The following is an 11,358-nucleotide window of genomic DNA, read 5'->3' as shown; positions in this document are numbered from 1 at the left end:
CTGATAAGAATAGAGAACAAAGCATGGAAGAGGGAAATACGCAGTTTGAAGCATATTAAACATTTCTTTGCAACTAAAGTTTCACATCTATGTCTATATTGGTATTTATACTTATCTCTATTAGTTGGTTAAATTAGCACTTTTCCTTCAGGCATATAAAAGAGAATGCTCATTTGCAAGATTGAGGCCAGATCTTGGTAAGCCTTTAATGCCAGGATAAATAATTAGACTTCAGTATGCCACAAATGCCATTCAGGGCTACTAGAGTTCCCCATAAGCCCAATGAATAAATAGCACCGGATTTTTCAAAAAGCCAAATAAACAGCCAATAGCAGTGCAAAATTAAATGAGTAGATAATCTCCATGTCATAAACATATATGGAAGGCAGCTATTCCCTTTAGTCTCCAAAAATAAATGACAATTCAGAGAAAAGTAGTAATCTTCTATTTTAAACAAAATGAACAGGCAGGGTCCCCCAAGTTTTAGGGCAAAGGAGGGAAGGAAGAAAAGAAGGGAGAGAGGGAGGAAGGAAGGAGGGAACGAACGAACGAAAAAAGGAAGGGAGGGAGGGAGGGAAGGAGGAAAGAAAAAGAGGAAAGAAGGAACGAAGGAGAAGGGAGGGAGACAAGAAGGAAAGGAAGAAAGAAAAAGAGGAAGGAGGGAAAAAAGGAAGAGAGGGAGAGGGGGAAGAGAAAACAAGTCTCCTCTAAGCAGGGCCAGGCTTAAAATAATGTTTTTCAGTTAGTACCCAAAATATTCCCCAATCCAAAGAACACTGGTTGCTGCTTCCTTTGTCCCAAAGGATGTATAGAATTCCACTATTTTCCATCACTAGCTGAAGTAGTGTCTAGTGTTTTCTTGGAGCCAGACTACATTCTAATTTCCTTCAGGTCCGTGGAAATCATAGAAAGATTAATCATGTGTATATATAGCCTTGCACAGCGTAATACTGTGGATGAGGATTAATCATACACAGTACCAGAATCTCACTGAAGAGTATCTAACTTGGTTAGCATCTTCGCCTAGCAGAAGTTAGAATTAGTTCTAAGTTCATCTGAATCTCTTTCAAAACCATCAGCAGGTGCCAAGGAAACTATCCAGCTATGAACAAACTAAAGCAAGTCTCCACCTTTCCAAAATAAGAAACACCTCTGGGTCTAACAGTCTAATAGTTAGATTAACTATTAGAAGCTAAGCATCTAATGAAGCTTAGCATTTCCAAACTCAAGAGACAGCTAGCAGGAATCCTTAACACAACAGCCAGCAAAAACAATTCAGTATTCACTGTCCACAATCATTCAAGCACCGCTGAGCCCTACCGTACACTTCCTCCAAGTCACCCTTCTGAAACCCTAGGAACAACACTTGTACTTAGCTGCAAGTTCTGTAGTCGCTCTATTCCTACACAATTACAGCAGTAATTAATTTAGATTGGGATTCTTTTCTTATAATTGAGAAGACTAACGGTCTCCAAACCAACAAGATGGCTTTGTACAGAAAAATCCACAGTAAGCTGTTAAGAACTGAAGTTATAGTTTGAGTGCGTTGACATATATATTTGCTCCTTTGTTTTAAGACAGAACCACTTAAGATGAGAGATTTTTGTTCCGGAATTTCAGTACTATTTTTGTAAGAGGTGGTATCCTGGAGAGTTCAATCTTGTTATACATTGGAAACATTTATGGTGACACTGGTATTTACTATTCACAGATCCGGGGAAGATTCCTGCCAGGGATATTTCACTACACTGAAACTCCCTGGAAATCTGTAGAGGTAGAGCTCTGCCTTTGGGCATTAGTCATTAAAATTATCTTGTCAGCTACTGTGACAAGTAAAGGCAGCTGAAAAGTACGGTCTAAAGAAGGGTAAATCTCGCCATATGCACAGTTACCCTTTGCATTTCTACAAGCGAAATGAGAATAAAAATGAGCATTCAAAGCTGTCAATGAAAAAGCAGTCCAGCAGTTCGAAGGGATATTCTGTGATGGACCAACTGTACGGTACTGTGTGTAAATGAACTTCAGGTCTATCTAGCGCCACGGCGGAGCCACGCTTTCCCACTATTCAGCGCTGGGGATGGGGAGAGTAGAGCAGGTTGGGGCCCCGTTTAGGAAACTACGAAGGGCTCTGAGAGAGCGAATTGTTCAGCAGTTTCCGTGACAGGACAATGATCTATTTAAGAAGTAATGGGGCAAGCAAAGAAAGCAGAGCTCGGTCATCTGGAAAAATAAAGAGGAGCCGGAAAGAAAAATATCAGGGAATCTACTGTGAGAGAGCCAGCAAAGCAAAACGCGATCACAGATCCAGAGCAAGAGCTCAGGGATGCCAGGCCCGGGGGTGTAGCCTTTCTGAAGGGAGGGGGCTCCCCAGGCACGGGGGCAGCGCGAGGAAGCGCCCACATTCCGTCTGCTCCCTTATCTTAGCATTCTCCCCACCACCCCCACCTTCCCCGCGGGACTGGAATAACCTTCGTGCTCTCCGGTGGCTGAGAAAGCAGCTTTCGCTCTTCTGTGGTAGCGTGGCGGTGAGCTACATCCACCTCCACCCTCCCGACACCGGCTCACGGTCTGTTGGGGAGACTCCTAACGTGTGAGGCTAGGGTGTGTGAATAAAAAAGAGGGAGGCGGAGGGCTCCTGGAGACCTTTGACGTCTCAAGACCAGGCAGGGGCGCCCTTCCGCAAGCTCCCAGCTCTAGCCAGTGCCTCTGGCCCCGCGCGCACATCCTTCTACTATTAGGTCGCTGCCAGAAAATTGCTCGGGCAACGACACCACCGGAGTCCCGGATGTGGTTGCTAGGGCAGCAGCGGGAGGGGGCGCAGCCCGCCTCCCGGAGAAGGGCGGAGGGAGCCTCGTGGGAGGTGCGCTGGCACCAGCGAGACGTGGCCGGGCAAGGCCAGATTGAGGGAGAGAGAGGCCGTCCAGGGCCAGGGACAACGCTATTTCCGGTCTCCTCACTTCCGGCTTCGCTGATCTTGGTGCTAGTTCTGGAGGCCGGGTTGAGAGGTCGCCAGTCCGACTGTCCTCGGCGGTTGGTCAGTGTGAATTTGTGACAGCTGCACTTGCTCCCCGCCCCCGAGCAGCCGAGGTGCGTGGGGGAAGAGGAAGAAGGAAAAGGTCCGGGTCTCGTTTCCGCTCACTTCTTGCCAGGGTTGGGGCGATACCAGAGAGCGGCGGAAGGGATAAGCCTCGACTAAGAAGCTACCGAGTTACCCTAAGACAGGTGAGGGCGGAGCTGGCTCGCCTGGGAAAAGGCGGGGGAAAGATGGTTTGAGGTGGTTGGTGGGGCGGACACGTTGCCTCCGGGTTCGCCATTCCGGACTTTTACAGGGCACACCTCTCCTTAGTCTATGCCTTATCTGCCCAAGTGTTATGCCTTTGGTTTCTGTTCCTTCATTCCTTTTGTCCCTCTGAGTGTGCCCCCGAAACAGTCGAGTGAAGGTGTAGGACCGGCCCTTGCAGGGAGGCACTCTCTTGGCTTTGCATACATTGGGTGGGAAAAGGGGTTGCAGGATCCGGAATCCGGACGTTTCTTGACACAGTGTCGGAGTGGGCCTCCTTCAGGCTTGGTGTCCAACCCTCATTTCTCCCCTCCTCTCCCTGCATCCCCAACTTCCTTTCTCCCGCAGTAGGAGGAAGGGAGAGAGTGATAGTCCCTCTGAGAGGTTCTTCTGGCAGTGGTGCAGGGAGGAGTCTTGCCTGTGAAATGTCCAAGCCTGACTGTGCGTCCGAGGACGTTCAAGAAATGCTGGAGTTTTGGAAAGGGAGTTGTGCGGTTGTCTTCAGCTCCGTTACTGTTTGCCAAGTTACTACTGTTTACGTGTCTAGGAAAAGGAGAGAATTTTTTAAAAAGTTTTTAGACGCTAGACGTTTTTCCCTTTTATTTTATTTTGTTATTACTTCGTTTTGTTCTTACCTTCCTCTTAAGCCCTTTGATTTCAAAAAGTTTACACTTTACACTTCCTGCAGATCCTTTAGCCACTCTTAGGATTTCTGTCCCCCGCCCTTACCCTGTTTTCTCCTAAAGTATAAAATTCATCTAACTGCGTTCTTATTTGATAAGGAGAAGCCGGAAGAGATCCAGAACTTCTCATAAACTTTTGCTTTCATACTTTCACCTGTAAGGGTGTGTTCACGTTTGCCATTTAATTAACTTAATTGGCATAGAAATGTGCACCAGAAATGGTTACCTTAAGTCAGCTGTCTGTTAAGGTTTCGGGAATTGGCCTTTTCTTTTTTCTTTTCTTTTCTTTCTTTTTTTTTTTTTTTTTTGAGACGGTGGCTCACTGTCGCCCAGGCTGGAGTGCTTTGGCGCCAACTCGGCTCATTGCAACCTCCACCTCCCAGGCTCAAGCAATTCTTCTGTCTCAGCCTTCCGAGTAGCTGGGATTACAGGTAGGCGCCACTACCGCCTGGCTAATTTTTGTAGTTTTAGTAGAGACGGGGTTTCACCATGTTGGCCAGCCTGGTCTCGAACTCCTGACCTCAAATGATCCGCCTGCCTCGGCTTCCCAAAGTGTTGGGATTACAGGAGTGAGCCTCCGCGCCCGGCCTAACTGGGCATTTCATTGCTGTTCTCTCAGAGCGGCTACAGATGACTATGTTTTACTACTGTTTTAATTCTACTTTTCTTTCGTTTGTCCTGTGGTGTTTTTTGTTTTGTTTTCCTTGCTTAGCGTGACCCACGTCTTCTCCCAACTACCAAGTCTAACACACTTTTATCTGAGAAAACAGAGAAGATTTCTAATTTATTTTCTGGATTAAATCCCTGCCTAAGTTACTTTAGTTTTTATTCAAATTGATAAATTGGTTTACCCTGGATTATGATTTGCCTTAATCCTGGATGATGACTTGGGGTTCATGGCCTAAGGGTCAACAACTTTCAGGGGTCTTCCTCATTCCCACCCCTGAAATTATATGCAGTTTTGTTTGAGTGAATTTTTCCCCCTATGGGGAAAGTGTCCATTCTTTTATCAAATTCTCAAAGGAGATATACAGCCTCTTGTTAGATTAAAACCACTACTTAGGCAGTGTCTTGTTGAAGTTAGTGAAAATAGGTGTGTGTGTGTGTGTGTTTTCCACTTAGGCAGGGTCTTGATGAAGTTAGTGAAAACAGGTGTGTGTGTGTTTTGTGTGTTTTCTCAAACTGTAAATTGTTTGCTTTGGGACCAAGGAAAGGAGAATGTGGGGATTCTTCTAGTTTGATATTGAAATCTCTACTTTAAAACGTTAGTGTTTCTAAATTCCTTCCTAGGCTTACAGAAGGAAATGAGGCTGCCCACTTCATTTCCTGATTTGTGGTTTTGAGGTTTCTTTTTAGGGATAGCTGTTTGTGGTCAGTGCTCTGGAGATCCAGTGGATTTACAAACTGATGCGCTTATCTTTAATATGTATTAAATATCACCAAGCTACTAGGCACAGTACAGAGTAAAAGATTTAAATTCTGGTTGCATTTTGCTTTCATTTTCTTAACTGTTTTTGCTTGAGGCATGTACCTTAGGATTTGGTTTGGCTTTGCTAGGAAGAACCAACAAGATGTTTCAGTGGTGTGGTCCTTTGGAATGTTGTTGCTTATCTTGACATCCCCTTTCCCTCCGTTGTGTATGAGATATTTTAATGATTGTTTCTCTCTTGTGAATAAGTTAGTATCCTTCCAAACTTAATGTAAGTTTTAGAGTACATGTTTGAACTTACCGATTTGGTTGTGAATTATTTGTTGATTGAGGGTTGCAGTTCTGAAAGTCTGATTCTTTTTTTTAGAATGTTAACTTGAAGAGACCTATACAGCTCATCGTAGTCTATCTTGAGTAACCAGTTTCTTCTGCTCACAAAATGAAATAAGCTTTCCTCTGTCTAGCAACCTCACTTGGGGGAGCAGTCAAATAAGTTTTTAGACAATAGTTTATGCTAGGCTGGGCACAGTGCCTCACGCTTGTAATCCCAACACTTTGGGAGGCTGTGGCGGGTGGATCACTTGATGTCAGGAGTTCAAGACCAGCCTGGCCAACATGGTAAAACCCCATCTGTACTAAAAATACAAAAATTAGCCGGGTGTGGTGGTGCACGCCTATAGTCCCAGCTACTTGGGAGGCTGAGGCAGGAGAATCACTTGAACCCAGGAGGCGGAGGCTGCAGTGAGCCAAGATCCCTCCACTTCACACCAGCCTAGGCAACAGAGTGAGACTCCATCTCAAAAACAACAACAGACTAGCTTATGCTAAATTAGTTTCCTTTTAAGGTAATGACAGATTCGGAAGATAGTTTATATCTAACACTGTAACAATTACATTTATTTGCTTATGTGCATTAAGCTAAGTGCTTTATATTATTATCTCATCTGGTAACTTTATAAAGTGGCTAAAGTCCTCTTTCTATAGGTGAAGAAAATAAAGCTGAATGATTAACTGAAGCTAAAGTAGTCTGCTCAGAATTGCACTGGTGGAGCCAGGATTTGAACCTAGGTTGTCTGACTCCAGACTACTACTGTAGACAACTTCTACCATGTGTCCATTATGTCCTTTTTGAAATGAGTTGGAGATATATCACCAGATCTTCTATCAGGTGTTAAGAAAAGGTCGTTTCCGTTCTTAATCTTCAGTGGATGAACATCTGGTTGAATATCATACTGAGAAGTTTGACAAAAATAAGTTAATTTGGAGGAGGCAGTTGGTAGGGGTTTCCTATGGGGATGGATATAAGTCTCTGGTGTGTGTGTGTGTGTCAGAACACACACACCTACTTGAAATAAAGAATTGTAAGTATAAATTCTTGAAATGAAGATTCAAATAATAAACAGATGGTGTGTGTGTGTGTATATGAGGAGTGGAAAATGTGAAAACGAAGATTATAAGTAATAAACTGGGCATTGTAAGAGTCTGGAAGTATAAATACATTTTAGAATAATAAATGTATGATGGAGGAAGGAATCAATTCAGAATGGAAGAAGGAGTAAATTAAACAGGAAACTTTAATATGACTATGGATGAAAAACTAAAATATTTGTACAGAATGGACAGTGAGTTGTTCCACTTAACATGGAAGTTGATGACTTAGGACCATGACAAACTAAAAGTCAGATATGTGGCACTACTTCTGGATGTATGAAAAAGACTATTGGTCTGAAAATAATTTTGTTTTCCTTGATCTTGACTAGCTTTTGGCAGTCATGGAAGCCACTGAATGGCTCTTGCACATTAACAGATATTCTTTATGAGACAAAAGTATTTATTTTCTTTTTCTCTTTCCTTTATTCCTGTTCTCCTCTTTCTCCCATCTCTCATTCCATTATCCTCCATTCCTTCTAAGCCTGTGTCTTAGGATGAGCATAGGCAGGTGTTGCTTAAACCTTTAGTTGTTCCTGAAAAAGGAATATAAAGTCTCTTTATGAAATACACTTTTTTCCCTTAATGAACATACTTAAGTGAATGCTGTTCTTCAGAGTAGGCAATCTGCTTTGAAATCTTCTTCTAGTATTACTGTCAGTTCAGATTGAGACATACAAAAATGAAAAGTTCTTGCCTGGCATCATCACTTCATGACGTCAGTCACTAGAATCTGAATAACTTTGGGTATTTGGAAAAAAATCACATCCTCTCTTGAAAGACAAAGATTTGGGGATCTGAAGGTAGTTGCAAAACAGGCGATTGCTCAAATCTTTTGTGAAAATATGGCAGTGTCTGCCATGTTCTTCCCTAAGATAAGAATTTATATTTTATTTTTGTATATCTGTGATAGCATTGGACTAGCAGCTCCTTGATTTTCACCCTCGAGCCTCATTGGTCCTTGGGGAACAGTGGCATACTGCCTTTGGAACACGATCATAAAAGCAGCAGAGTTAGTGGTAAGCCCTAAATCATCCAGAGGAAGGAGTCAGTTCACCAACTCCAGTTTCTGCTAGCCTGAGATAGTCATCATGGCACACATAAAAAATGATTATAATTGTACGGCAGACTAGAGCCAGGCCCTCCCTGGTTCCCTGGAAGCTGTGGCGTGAGGGAATGGGTCACAATTTCAGCACATCTGTAATCCATTCTTGGCACACTGGTTGGAAATCTTTGCCCTAGAGAAAAAGAATATGTTACTTTGTTTAATACCTTCTGTTTGTTTAGCATGTAATAATTTACAAAGCACTTTCACATATATCCTCATTTTATTTTTACTCCGGCCATTCCAAGTAGAGCAGATAACATCACCATGTTAGAAATAAAGAAATTGAGATTTAGGTAAAGTGCTTTGTCCAGGGTCACACACCTACAAAGGGATGGATCAAGAATTTACACCCCCAGTGGAAAGAGACCCTGGATATAAGCCCGTGATCTGTAATCTCTAAAATGGCCAGGACCTTATCTGTTTTATTTCAGTGCTAAATATTGCCCAGGCTGGTCTTGAACTCCTGGGCTCAAGCAATCTTTCCGCCTTGGCCTCCCAAAGTGCTGGGATAACAGGCGTGAGCCTAAGTATTATAGCCTAAGTATTATAAATTCTTGGAATAAAGATTCAAGTAATAAGCAGAAAATGGAAAGGATGTTTTTTCTATTCTTCTAATCTCTTGACCTACCGCACCTCTCTCCCAGTTAATTTGAAAAGTAGGTATTGGGGAATCAGATGAAATATATGAGGAAGCTATAAACCTGCACTGTCTAATGCCAGAGGCACTAGCCACATGTGGCTATTTAAGTTAGTTAAAATTAAATACAAATAAAAGATTCAATTCCTCAATTGTACCAGCCACATTTCAGTGTCAGTATCGTATGTGGCTAGTGGCTACTTTATTGGACGGTGCAAATTCAGAACATTTCCAACAACATTGGCCAGCCCTGATAAAATTTTAAAATGTGACATGGTATGATATGATACATAATTCCCATGTTGTTGAGCCATGAGTTTAAAAATCTGTTACCCATGGTGCCTAGCAGTTTTTGTTTTAGCTGATGAAATGTTATTGCCATGTTCTCTCTCAGCTTTTTGTTTTAACTAAATCCAGATGGTCAAAGTCTAAGTCTAATGTTTTTCTTGGATGTTTGGGGATTATAGTTAGCTGCTTTTCTAGGATAAAGATGTCAGCTTCATTAAGGGCATGAGTGTTTTCTGTCTCCTTTGAGCTGTAGATCTGTATGTCTTGTTGTCTTGTTGACATCCTCTCTTGAATATCTTAAAGGTATCTCAAATCCAGTATGTCTAAAATAAAACTGATTTCTCCTTCCCTCCCTACCAAAACTGTACAACATTGGTTCTTTGTTCCTTTTTTCAGTGAGTGACACAATTATCTTTTCATTGTAAAATCCAGAAAACTAGAAGTGATCCTTAAGTCCCTCTCCCTGATAGATCCAATGATCAACAGGTTTTTAAAATCTTACTTTCTACATGACTCTTGAATTTTTCTATTTCTTCCTGTTTCCACTACTGCCATTTCATCTTGCCTGAAACTTTTACAGTAGCCTCCATTCTTATCTATCCACTTCTGCTTTGGCCCCTCTCTAATTCATTACCCATCCTGAAGGCACAGTGATTTATTTTGAAACACACATTTGATTGTCACTCTCCTTCTTCCTCCCCCAGTGCTTTTATGGCTTTCCATTGTTTCTAGCATCAAAATAAAACTGCTTAACAACGTTTAGCTCTCCAAACTCATCTTGTACCATGTTATGCGTAAGTCTCCAGTTCAACCATGCTGGCCTTCTTTAGTCCTTTGTATGTACCTTGCTCCCTGCCTTTTTTGCAAGGCTGTTGTACATGCTTTTCTCTCTGTCTGGACCGTTCTTTCTTTACTTTCGTTTCATTTCACTTGGTAGTGCCTAGTCATCCCTCATACCTCAGCCGAAGTTTTGCATCCTTAGAGAATATGCTGACCTCCCACATTAAGGTAATAGCATCATACATTTCCCACACTTTGCAATTTATGTTTATTCATGTGACTGTAAGATTGTCTTTCTGTTCAGTGGCCTATAAACTTCATGAAGGTAAGGTCCATTTCTTATTTTCTTTTTTGGCTCATTGTTGAATCCGTAGGACCTAGCTCAGTGCCTGACACGTAAATTTGACTCACTAAATTTCCAAGTTAATTGTATTAAGGATTTCAGTTCATTGAGTTTTGTAATACAAGAATTTGAATGTGAATTTTTATCAAAATACTGTTAAAATAGTAATACAGTTTGAGCATTCCTAATCCAAAATCTTGAAATCCAAAATGCTGCAAAATTCGAAACTTGTTTGAGCCCAACATGATGCTACAAGTACATAATTCCACACCCAACTTTATGTGATGAATCGAAGTCAGAATGCAGATGTACAACAATTTCCCCAAGAGAAAAAAGACCTGCCTGCCCCCTTCACCTGCCATATATCTTTTCCTCATACACCCAGATACACCTACGCAGGCATGCCCACAAAGGGCAATACAATGCCATGTGTATGTGTAAGAAATGATTGGTTATTAGTAGCATATAAATTCAGAGACAGGAATGATGGTGATGTCAAACAACCACAGACTGTCCACATGAGTGGCTGAGATAGTGACACCTTTGCTTTTGGATGGTACAGTGTATACAAACTTTGTTTCATGCAAAAAATTATTAAAAGTATTATATCAATTTACCTTCAGGCTATGTGTATAAGGTGTATATGAAACATAAATGAATTTTGTGTTTACACTCGGGTCCCTTCCTGGAGATACCTTATTATGCATATGCAAATATTCCAAATGCCAAAAAAATCTGAAATCCAAAACACTTCTAGTCTCAAACATTTTGGAAAAGGGATAATCAACCTGTAATTAAATTTCATTTAGACTATTTCTTTCAAGTATATGGAAATAAATTATTAGGCCGGGCACAGTGGCTCATGCCTGTAATCCCAGCACTTTGGGTGGCTGAGGTGAGTGAATCACTTGAGGTTGGGAGTTCAAGACCAGCCTGGCCAACATGGTGAAACCCTGTCTCTACTAAAAGGTACACATATACAGATTAGCTGGATGTGGTGGTCTGCACCTGTAATCCCAGCTACTTGGGAGTTTGAGGTGGAAGATCATTTGAACCTGGGAGGCAGAGGTTGCAGTGAGCCGAGATCATGCCTCTGCACTCCAGCCTGGGTGACACAGCAAGACTCCGTCTCCAAAAAAAAAAAAAAAGTGTTATTAGTAGTTATATAAAATATAGCACAGTATTCTTAGATTATTTTGTAATAGACCCTTTTATTTTTGGATGGTTTTAGTTTTACAGAATTACTGTGGAGATAGAATAGAGCTTCCCATACCCACTTTCACCTATTATAAGGTATTAGGCTGTGTGCGGTGGCTCATGCTGGTAATCCTAGCACTTTGGGAGGTCAAGGCGGGTGGATTACTTGAGCTCAGGAGTTGAAG

General features: G+C 41.9%; 1 protein-coding gene across 5 annotated transcripts in view; it reads left to right on the top strand.

The window, feature by feature from the left end:
* The first annotated feature begins 2,858 nt into the window (after positions 1–2,858).
* ARFIP1 (ADP ribosylation factor interacting protein 1) overlaps positions 2,859–11,358 on the top strand; it is a 125,556-nt gene continuing 117,056 nt past the window's right edge. For 3 of the 5 annotated variants that reach the window (XM_023227713.2, XM_023227688.2, XM_023227696.2), the window contains exon 1: positions 2,860–3,222. The gene's annotated coding sequence lies outside the window, so the exon portion shown is untranslated. Of the gene's footprint in view, positions 3,223–11,358 lie in introns of all 5 variants that reach the window. The other 2 variants (XM_023227721.2, XM_023227706.2) reach the window with 2 other exon arrangements.

The sequence above is a fragment of the Piliocolobus tephrosceles genome, chromosome 3 (assembly GCF_002776525.5).
Source record: "Piliocolobus tephrosceles isolate RC106 chromosome 3, ASM277652v3, whole genome shotgun sequence".
Lineage (NCBI taxonomy): Eukaryota > Metazoa > Chordata > Mammalia > Primates > Cercopithecidae > Piliocolobus > Piliocolobus tephrosceles.
This window is presented reverse-complemented; position numbering and strand designations above follow the sequence as displayed.